Genomic DNA, 12,049 nt, shown 5'->3' with positions numbered 1-12,049 from the left:
CTGAAACTATAATTTTACTTTTTTTCTTGGTGTTTTACGCCAAACTCAACACTTATACGACGGCAGCCAGCGTAATGGTGGGAGGAAACTGGGCTGATGGGAAACACACACGACCACCTGTGGGTCGGTGAAATGTTCTAAAATTATTTTTAAAAATCTACACCCCTTATCAACAAAAAAATAGCAAACAATCGTCGGTACCTATCTGCTCAATTCGTGACGCCATTTTGCCATGTTATAGCTGTCTAGAGTGACGTCACAAACCCTAGGACCTCTCCCGTACCACTGTTATTAAACAATGTGACAATGAGAAAATACAAACAAAAACGGCTGATACCCAACCAAAGAGCATCAGCTCTGTTCCGTATTTAAAGAGCCGATATTTCTTTTAGTTTGGCACACGATCAGGGCGATGTTCGTGGACGCGAGCGTCGTGTTTTAGCGGTCCTGCTCGTCCTCGTCCTGCATAGGTGTAAGCATTAGGCCTAGCTAGCTGTATCAACATCAGGGAATTTACCCAACATTGCAGAACCTTCTTGTTATAACACAATCTTACATTCAGATTTTAATTTCTGATAATTAATCTAAGGAAAAATAATGCAAAGTCACGATATTTTTTCCCTCAATGACCCTCTGGAGGCGGTTTACTTGCTAGCTCCTGCCCAACATGTACACAACCGTTCTCAGATCCCTGCTTATAAGTGTGTGGTCCAAAATGTACCAGTTAAACACTTAAACTAACCGCAAAATTCAATTTGTCGCTTCGTTATCTGTCTATCTACTGTAGGAAACCACACTGACAATAGAGAGGTAATTCGGTTTTTGACGCAATAGCCACGTGACACTTTTCAGCGCTAGTGATTGGCCAAGTTCATATGGGCTTCTACAACATGGTTACTCGGAGTGAATTGTTCGCCAGTGTCATATCCCAATGTTGAACTTCATCTTCTCGACTTTCGAAACATTCAGGAAACTTTTACATATTTTTCTATGGAAACTGTGCTATATCATATTTTCTATGTATATGCAGTAGCAGATTTTATGTTCACTTTAATTACGACCATCTTTGGTAAAGTTTTCCTTCTCTTAATGGTTACTTTCATAATGATTGACAGCAGTCCCGGAGAATATTTAAATGCTCTTGTCCTTTGCCGGCTATTTTATTTAGAATGAGGCCACGTGATAAGCCTTTCTTACGGTGGCCCGTGGAGTCAAATAAAGCTTGATAACGCAAATAAGAATGTTGTATTTCAACCGAGATTTACATTTATTTAACGATTGTATTGTATCCATAAAAATACTGACCATAATTTGCGAAATTTACCAAAAAAAAATGTGGGAAACGAAGGCACACAATGGCACACTATCTGTTGATTTTACCCAATGGGAGGCACAAATGTTACTCCATTACATTCGTCTGAAGAAGAAAAGAAATAGAATATCACAACACATGATGTAATTAAAATGCGGTAGTATTTTTTTCTTTATCCCGTGGAATTGGTGATGATCATGATGTTAGCAATATACTGTTTGCCATTCCTAAAAGGAATATTTCTGTAAGAACCAGCACAGCTAGTAAAAAAAAAAAGATCTACCAAAACGTCTTAATGACCACAACATAATTTGCAACAGCCATGGAACATTTACCGCATGATTTATTCAATTATTTCACTTATGCTAAAGCACGGGAGGAAACCCACGACCACCCGCAGGTTGCTGGAGGACTTTCCCACGTTCGACCGAGGAAGAATCCAGCTTGAGTTGCACTTGAACTCACAGCGACTGCATTGGAGACAGGCTCCTGGGTCAATGCGCCGCGCTGGAGTTTATTAGAGGACAGTATATGTACAAGTAAAATTTCCCTTACACCGATGAAATTTCCCTCACACCGATGAAATTTCCCTCACACCGGTGAAATTTCTCTCACACCGATGAAATTTCCCTCACACCAGTTTGTAGCTGTGGGGTATAAACATGGCGTGCCTCAGTAGACAAAGCTCAAGTGTCTCATCCACCCAGCTGAGATATAAACCTCACTATACAGGTATTCATGCTCCTGGTAGGTGGGCTTGACACAATAGTCACTACATGTATAATGGCATTATGCCGACCGTTACTAAAATGTAACAGTTTAAAGGTTGTGAGGAACTGCTGAATTTGAACTTGGATCTCATGACCCGGAAAGGAGTACTGTGCTAACTGAGGTTAGGAGAATATTCCGCAAGCCACTGCTAGTGTAAACACCGGAAAGCTGCTCCCCTTGCTACACGGGGTCAAGCTGTACTTGTACATATCAAACTGTATATTGTACATATCAAGCTGTGCATGCACATATCAATCCCACATGTACATATCAAGCTGTACATGTATACATCAAGCTGTACATACACATATCAAGCTGTGCATATACATATTAGGCTGTGCATGTACACATCAAGGTGTCCATGTTTATATCAAGCTGTACATGTACATATCAAGCTGTACATGTACAAATTAAGCTGTACATGTACATATCAAGCTGTACATGTACATATATTAAGCTGTACATGTACACATCAAGCTGTACGTGTACATATCAAGCTGTACATGCACACATTAGGCTGTGCATGTACACATCAAGGTGTCCATGTTTATATCAAGCTGTACATGTACATATCAAGCTGTACATGTACAAATTAAGCTGTACATGTACATATCAAGCTGTAAATGCACATATCAAGCTGTACGTGTACACCTCAAACTGTACATGCACATATCAAGCTGTACGTGTACATATCAAGCTGTACGTGTACATATCAATCTGTACATCTACATATCAAGCTGTGCATGTACATATCAAGGCGTACATGTACATATTAATCTGTAAATGCACATATCAAGCAGTACATGTACGTATAAGCTGTACACGCACATACACATCAAGCTGTATATGTGCATATCAAGCTGTACATGTACATACCAAGTTGTACAAGCACATAACACCCCAACTTCTCCCTGCAATATACAGAAGATCGTCAAATTTATCGCAAAATCTCCTTGAAATACCTTGAAATACAAATGACATTCCATTAAAGTAAAATATCAGTTTATCAATGATTTCTATGTACCATTTACCGGGACAACTTACTCAGAGTATAGTTCTTGTTCTGGCATTGTGTGTACTTGGACTGCGGTAACCCCGCCCACTTTTCATCCTCTATCCACGCTCCGTGCCATGGCATACAGCTACACGTTCCAGACTTGCACCCCACTCCGATGCCGCAATTATTGGATTTGTTGCAAAGGTCACCGAGTGCAACCTGGGCGGTACTTACACACCAAAACAAGTCTATCGTGGAGAGAAAATTGACCTCGCACTCACAGGTGTGATTGGCAGAGCAGATGGAATGCCTCGGCAAACAGCCCTTCGTTTTGTTACACGGGCCACCAATAACACTGGCTGGAGGTGAACAAAACAGAATTGAATTCCTTAGTCACATAGGCGATTTATTGCTCGAAGGTTTTGTTTGTACTTCTTTGCCGTCATGCGGTATATATTTACTTCATTACCTATGTAAGATATTCTATCCCGCTGTTAACTGAGGGCCGTGTGCAAATATACACATGATGTAGAGATGACCATTGTAACAAGCAACACGCCGGCCGAAACATTGTTCCTGCACTAATAATACCAGTTCATGCTGTTTATTTTTACAAATACAAGGATTTGAGTTTGTTTGTTTTTTAGATTTGCTTTTATGATTTATATACAAGTAAACTATTTTACATGTTTTTACATGTTCAACGCATTCTTGGAATTTGAGTTGGTACAAAATAAGGTTGAGCGGTACCTGACTACACTACAAACGCCGGTATATAGCGGTTCAAAGCCCTTAGTCAACCAAACATCTGCCTGGGTAAAACCACCGCCTTTGGCCAGTGACTTCAAAAACCTACTGAATTCAAGACTTTTATGTATCAATTAATAAAAAAGTGCAAAGGTCGTGAGACATGTTTTCCAGATACCACTACCCGACTCATCACACTGAAGCCAGTGACCCTATCTTTGTTCAAGATTTCTCTACAAAAATTTCCTGTGTGACAGAAGAAAGTGACTGTCGCCAGTAATGTTGGTCTCGTTCACACTGTGAGAGGTATAGCAGTGTGCCCGAGAACTGCAGTAGTTGAAATATTTTACGTGACGTATATGGCACTGTGGCAGAAAACTGGAGTTTTTGACACTACGACAGGAAACTAAAGAATGTTCTGTATTTTGACATTGAAAAAGTGGATAAAATTCTATTCTTCTAACGCGGGGATATTCTCTTCTTGGTTAATCGATGCTATTCTTCTAACACGGGATATTACCGACTTGGCCAAAAGATGCCATTCTTCTAACACGGGATATTCCCGACTTGGCCAAAAGATGATATTCTTCTAACGCGGGGATATTCCCGACTTGGCCAAAAGATTCATTCTTCTAACGCTGGGATATTCCCGACTTGGCTAATCGATGCAATTCTTCTGACATTGGGATATTCCCAACAAGGCCAATACATGCTATTCTTCTAACAGGAGAATATTCCCGACTTGACCAAAAGATGCCGTTCTTCTAACACGGGATATTCCCGACTTGGCCAAAAGATGCCATTCTTCTAACGCGGGGATATTCCCGACTTGGCCAAAAGATTCATTCTTCTAACGCTGGGATATTCCCGACTTGGCTAATCGATGCAATTCTTCTGACATTGGGATATTCCCAACATGGCCAATACATGCTATTCTTCTAACAGGAGGATATTCCCGACTTGGCCAATCGATGCTATTCTTCTAACGCTGGGATATTCCCGACTTGGCCAATAGATGCTATTCTTGTAACGCGGAGATATTCCTGACTTGGCCAATAGATGCCATTCTTCTAACGCGGGGACATTCCCGACTTGGCCAATATTTGAAATAATAATTTATCATTGGCTACTAAATCTGGAAAATTCCTTTTTTCTACTACGCAGCTGATCTGGTCATATGACTCAGTTTTAAGATTTGAATTAGCTCAATTGTATACCTCAGATATTTTTCATCAGTGGGCCCAAATATTTTTCTTAGTGCATACACAGGGAAGTAAATGAAAAGATTCTTCAAATATGTCAGTGTTTTTAGGTGTTTATAGGTGGGCAGCGCTGTGTCCCTGACGCTCACTTCACCTCAAGAATTTCCGAAATACATGTATATGAAGGGCAGTTCGGTATATGGGATGGAGAAACAGGGGTGCATGGAGCTTTCAAATTGGCAAATCATGATTTGCCCAAAAAGCAACAGGTAAAAGAAAAGTTCCCTTCTTGCTTATATCTTCTACAAGGAATAGCTGTTTTAAAACACGAATAATACAGGGCATAAGATACTCGTGGACGACCTACAAGTAACGACTGACATCATCGTTATCTGTGTATGACGTCACGCTTGTCAAATCTTGGTCGCACTGTCTGCTCGTTTATTTTACGAGTCGTGCATTTCTTATTTCCGAGTTTCCGAGTCAATATTTTATAGATTTAATCTGTTTGAATGTGAAATAAACAAATTCAGAAATTAAGCCGAGAAAACGTGATTTGTCAGCTGCATGCATTTTATGCATATGACAGTGTGCTTTCGTGCCGCGGTTTTCAAGCTCAGTCCATGCTGTAGTCCTGTAAACAGCCCTCTGCTATGCGTTGTTCTTGGTCTATGTCATCGATGACTTCATGAAAATACAGCATTGATCTTATTTACTTGGTGGGCGCAACTCATGTGATTCGAGTAGCTTAACAAGTTTCCAACGCAACGACACAAGTCTGCCTGGCTTGAGCGCACAAGTCGTACTCTTATCTCGTTGACGAGTGTCTTAACCTCTACTGACTTTACTGTGCACAGCTATGTGCCACAGTTCAATAGCAAAGTTATTTTTTCCTTGAAAAGGAGCGAGTTGGTTTTTCTTCCCCTACATGGCAAAGACATTCAACTAGCAGTGTAAATCAGGTAAATCAACCATCTTTGTGAATAAAAAGTGGTTGGTAAATGTCTACATATTTCACTGGTATGTCCATTGTTCGAATTTGTTAATGTTTGTCTTATTTAAAAGAAGACAGCAAACAAAATATAAAAACTTATCCCTACCTCAATACGTGGATTCCCTCCGTTACGAGTGAGACATCCACTTGGCGCCTGGGTCAGATTATACACTTTTCTCTTACCAACATTTGTTTATTTTACCACGGCCAAAGTTAAGGTCAGGGGCGGAGTTGGGACAGTGAACGACATAGTATAACACATGCATGTCATGGTTGTCAAGGAGTGAACGAGTGAGTGCTTGGGATTTAACGTCGTGCCTTTTTTGACAGTCATATGACGACGAAGTAGACGTTAGAGTGACTCAAAATCTTCATCACTGCAATTATATTTACCTATGCCTGCTAAAGCCATGGTACTAGGGACGTATGCGTTGCTACTTTTTTAGGCATTTACATGGACAGTTAGAATAAAACCTTAACCGTGGTAAACCAAAAATTGGCCTAATTTTACCCTTTAAGAGCGAATACTTGCCAAGTGTAACATTTCGCAAAATAAGTCGGTGGTGCTGTGAAAGCAAAACAAATAACACTGCCGTAACTGCTGTAAGATCTCTTTGGCTGAAATGTAAGGAAAAGAAATGGAACAAGAAAAAAATTTATTCAAACAATATATCACTAGAATAAAAATGTGAATGAGGTTTATAATGAAATATAAAACTGCAAGATAGTTATGACCACACGGTAAACAGCGGCACTATTTCAGCTTTATCGCGGCACCGTATGTTATTTTTCAAGACTCATTAATTTAGGCCTAATACTTTTTTTAAATAAAACCACATTTCTGAGTGAAATCTTGGGTATCAACATTTGGTATATATATATATATATATAACGTAATATACAGAGAGAGTTTTATGTGTAACAATTTCTTATTGGTCTCCTTGCGAGATCAAAGTTTCCCTGCAAAAGTTGATATTCCGGATTATCACCTCTATAACATGCTAGCACAAAAAATACGAATTTCAGTGCTAGCATTAATATATTAGACACCGACAACAAATTTTAACTCTGACACAGACATTTCAACTCAGCGACGGTAACCTTACCTCTGACATAAATATACATGTATAGATGTATACTATCCAAAAAAGAAACGCATAGGTGTTTTGTTTTATTTTAAAATGAAATAAATACATTTTGTCTTCATTTCATGAGCAAAATGTGTTTTAATACTGTTAATAATAACAGTTAGCACACATTTTATTCCTCAAAACATTTCTTGGTTGAAAATGTTGAGTTTGGAGGCCGTTTTTGGAAGAAGTAAAAAATACAGCACCACACTGCATCACGTGCAGTCTTACACGCCGAACTTACGCATGGAAAGCATGCAGTGTGTGACTATAAAACCGCAACGTCGGGCCGGAAATCGGAGTCTTTCAAGTGGTGTTTTCAAGCTGATTCAACATGCCACGTCTTGACACTGTCACAAGAAATATTGCCATTGGAAGACTTCAAGCTGGAGAGTCCCAATCGTCCATTTCTAGGCGTCTACACGTCAGCCAGAGCACGATTTCACGGCTTGCTGCCCGCTACAACAATACTGGGACAACAAATGACCGTCGGCGTTCAGGTCGACCACGTGTCACTACAGCAGCCCAAGATCGCTACATAAGGGTCCTCCATTTGCGTGACCGTTGTGCTACAGCTGAAAGCACAGCAGCCAGCATACCGGGACTGAGGAGGATATCAGGTCAGACAGTGCGGAACAGGCTGAGGGAACATGGACTGAGAGCCAGGAGGCCCTATGTTGGGATCGTGCTGCGTCCTCACCATCGCGCCAATCGCCTCCGATGGTGTAACAACGTGACTGCATGGAACCTACGCAACTGGCGACGCATTTGGTTCAGTGATGAGTCCAGATTCCTATTGCAGAGACGTGATGGTAGAAACCGGGTTTACAGACGTGCTCACGAACGTTATGCCCCTAACTGCGTACGCCAAGTGGACAGATTTGGTGGAGTGAGTGTGATGATGTGGGCAGCAATATCGTATACTGGTCGTACAAATCTTGTCCACGTTCAGGGAAATCTTACGGCCGTACGCTACCGAGACACCATCCTGCAGCCACACCTCTTACCTGTTATTGACGTTCAGCGGGAGTTGTTCCAGCAGGACAACGCCAGACCGCACACGGCACGTGTCACAAGGGACTTCCTCGCCGAAAACAATGTAAATGTGCTACCCTGGCCGTCCCGTTCCCCGGATCTTAACCCAATTGAGCATCTGTGTGATGAACTTGATCGACGTCTACGCCAACGCCAACCTCAACCCCAAACGCTTCAAGAGCAAGTTGCATGTTTGCAGGAGGAGTGGCAGAACATTCCCTAGGCCTCTATCCAGCGTCTCATCCAGTCCATGACAAGGCGTGTCAGAATTGTTATTCGTGCCCGTGGTGGTCACAACAGATACTGACATTCCACTCAAGTGGGAGACTCATTGTGAGTGTCTTACCTTAAGCTGATGGCCTTGTTGTCTAGATATGGACCCTTCCTTAATCTGTGTAAAAAAATATTTGCAGAATAGCAATTCTTATTTAGTTATGCTTAATTGAAAAAACTGCATCACCTCCGCAAAAAACCGGGTTATGCGTTTCTTTTTTTGGATAGTATATTTGCACTGGACACTAACAAAACATGTCAGGACTAGAAACAGAAATTTCAACAATGCCACTGATATGAGATGAAATATTCAGCAAGGATATGAAAATTTTATTACCACGGTCAGTTGTTCGAAGGTGTATTAGCTAATGCTGGTATTGAGTCATATTTTATATTTAAATTTTTGGCCTAACTCAGCAGCCATAGCAGTTATTGAAAGAGCAACAGCAGCAGTTTTATCACTGACACTGATATTTTAGGAATCACACCAATATGTTAACAGTAATATGGACATTGATGACAGCAGTATAGCACGGTAATTGTGGCACTAACACCATAAGTTACGGAATAACACCGTGACATAGCAGCAGTGATACCGTGACGTTAGCACTAACACCATGACATTATAACACTAATACCATGACGTTAGCACTAACACCATGATATTATAGCACTAATACCGTGGCGTTAGCATTAATATTTTGACACTGGCACTAACACCTTGACGTTAGCACTAACTCCATGACAAAAGCACTGACACAGTGACGTTATTGCACTAACATCGTGACGTTAGCACTATAACACCATTCAGTAATGATGTTAACATCATAACCTTAAAATAATTATTACTGTATCATTAGTAAGGTCTTTGAAAAATCTGACAACAAGGCGAATTGACATGATACATCTGAAGACATCGTCTGCCATTTCTACAACGGATTAACACTGATTTGTCGTTTCTTGTACATACGTGTGTATTTAAGTCACTACATAATATCGGTAACATTTATATGTATAAATATGGATAAGTATATGGAGTAATAAAGAAGATATATGTATATATGTCATTTTTGTCTTGTTCATCGAGTGAGACAGATGTATAGTATATATTATAGATGCGGAAATAATTAGGCCTCTCATAATGGGGACAGAATAAGTCACTTATCGCTTTCAAGTCTACATCAGTACGCCGCAGCACAATCGGTCATTGAGGAAGACATATATGCGCACACCACAACATTGCAGGCTTTTTGTGCACTTATCTAAGTTTTTAATTTAAAATATTTCTTAAATTTTAATGTGTCACAAAACTTTACCTAAAATACATGAAATGTGCTGAGTTATCCAAACTGAAGACGATTTCAGTCCTTTCTAATTTAGCCACGTGGGCTTTGTTTGTAACGCTAGCCGGGCATGCGTGCTCGACATGGGTACCAGGGCCCACATTTAGGAAACGTCTAAAGACTCGTGTCTAACATTCCAACAAAACTGCAATTAAAACGTCTTGCTCTAGAAAGTTGAAAATGTGTACACTGATTCTGTATAGCAACACGATGTTAAAACCACAGACTGAAAAGAAAGACTATATTTTGAAATAACGTATTCCTAAGATAAATATTATTATTATTATTATTCCAAAAATAATGTACAACAGTTTATGTAAAGCTTTTCATAAATAATTAACGTCATATTGTGTGGTTTTCAGTCAGTTGATTTTTTTAAGGTGACCAGCAATCATCCGTGACCAGAGAGCGTGGTAAGGATTCCGTCAGCGAAAAGACGATTTGGCAGCAGCTATCTGTGCGTATATACTTATCATCATGTAGTGCATTTATTGTACCCTGTGGTAATGAAGATGACACAGAAAATGTCCGTTTTTAAAAAAAAACCGTGAAATTTGAAACCGATTTGGCCAGAAAAACGCGTGTTCCTTTCAACCAATGAATGCATATACTGATTAGATAATTTGTTCAGTAAAAGATATACAACATATAAAAGGCAATAATGAAAATTGTCAGGAGACAATCTCTAAGTAAGTTGTTACTTAACGATTAGATATATGTATAATCCACGGCCAATTTTAAAAACGTTTTGACGTTGTTGTTGCTGCGTTGTCAAAAATGAAATCATATGAAAAGCTGATAGAGTTTGGTCATGTTAGATATACAACTACAAACTTGATAGCATGCGAAATGTTTTTCGACACGCCTAGTTCTCTATGGTGCCCTGTAAATCCACAGTAGATCAAAGAACTGGCATTTTTGATATTTCTGTTTTGCACAGAAAAAAACGGTAAAGAGTAGAATGAATTACCGTGGCCTAACACCGTCCTGAAGTGTTTCACATTCCTACAAGATCTCACCAAAAATTAATAAAGTAACCTTTTTGAGTGGAATAGCGACTCGTGTCCAAGTGGTCTTGTTAATTTTCTCTTGTAGTCCATGAATGACACGCTAGCCCACAAACTGTAATAGCATAGACAAAGATGCACAACGCATCCAACTTTACGTATGTCATACGGGAAAAGTTAGCCATATATATATATATATACATCCACTTAGGCTCTATATATCAACATTGTCTTGTGTGCGTCAGAATAAACGGTACATGATGGGATCGACAATGAATACCTCACCACAATTTGTAGATTAGCATTTTGGCAACATGAACTGGCCCTGCCACAAGCACACACAGTAGGCCTATATGGGCACACACCTAATGATTCTATCTGACAAAACTGCTAAGCATGACGCCAAAACCCAAGGATACATACATACACGCACGCATACATACCTTACCAAATTTACACAACAATGTTTTGCATGAATCGAGAGTGGCAGGTCAAAAATAACATGTGTACTGACTGCGTTGTAAAAGGTCAAAGGGGAAATAGCCCAAGACTCTCCACTCACGTAATATTACTGCCACGAGTAGACAAGCTTTACCAGTGTATCCTTAGCGACATACCTGGGGCAGTTTGGGCTTAGTCGGACCTATAAGCCTATCCAGATATCGTCAACAGCACTGTTTCAGGTGACATGATAGAATCATCCTATACTCACAAGGAATAAGGATAATTTATATATTTGTCAAGTTTTGATATACACAGTTTTCTTGCTGACATTGTTGAAAGGGGGAAAAAAATGCGTGAAAACATTCTTTGGTGCTGAAAACAAAGTGAAAAAACCAAAGGCTAACATAAAATTCAACACCAATGAGTTATCTCCATTTCCATTACGCCTGTTTTGAATCTGGGAAACTGTTGTTGTAGAAAATGTAAGGGAAAAGTTCCGGATACGATATTGTGGAATTTTTCCATGTTTTATCGCCTCTGAAGATCGCCGTGTCCCAGGTCTGAGGTCGAGGAATCCTAATACTGTGCTTATCGTCGTTAGAATCATCGTCCATAAGTCTCCGCCCGAAAACGCGAAAAAAGGTATATCAGCAAAGTCGACATACTGTTTTTACTGATTTTGTTATTTACTTATTTATTTATTTTTTTTGTTCTTTAATTGTTCATTTCATTATTTGACTCTTGCGAAAACACAAGAGATAAATGTTATCTTGTTGATGAATTCGCGCGAGTTT

The 12,049-nt window shown here is 39.8% G+C and overlaps 1 protein-coding gene and 1 long non-coding RNA gene across 2 annotated transcripts in view; one reads left to right on the top strand and one right to left on the bottom strand.

Annotated features, from left to right (window-relative positions):
* Positions 1-12,049, top strand: part of LOC135462708 (E3 ubiquitin-protein ligase Midline-1-like) — a 241,656-nt gene that overhangs the window by 210,549 nt on the left and 19,058 nt on the right. The window lies entirely within an intron of this gene.
* LOC135462651 (uncharacterized) lies at positions 1,277-6,162 on the bottom strand. The gene is made up of 3 exons (XR_010443460.1): positions 6,130-6,162; positions 3,128-3,439; positions 1,277-1,417 (listed from the first exon to the last, which is right to left on the bottom strand). It is a non-coding gene; the product is annotated as an uncharacterized LOC135462651 (long non-coding RNA).

The sequence above is a fragment of the Liolophura sinensis genome, chromosome 2 (genome assembly GCF_032854445.1).
Source record: "Liolophura sinensis isolate JHLJ2023 chromosome 2, CUHK_Ljap_v2, whole genome shotgun sequence".
NCBI lineage: Eukaryota > Metazoa > Mollusca > Polyplacophora > Chitonida > Chitonidae > Liolophura > Liolophura sinensis.
Note: the sequence above shows the minus strand (reverse complement) of the source record. Positions and strands in the feature narration are given on the sequence as shown.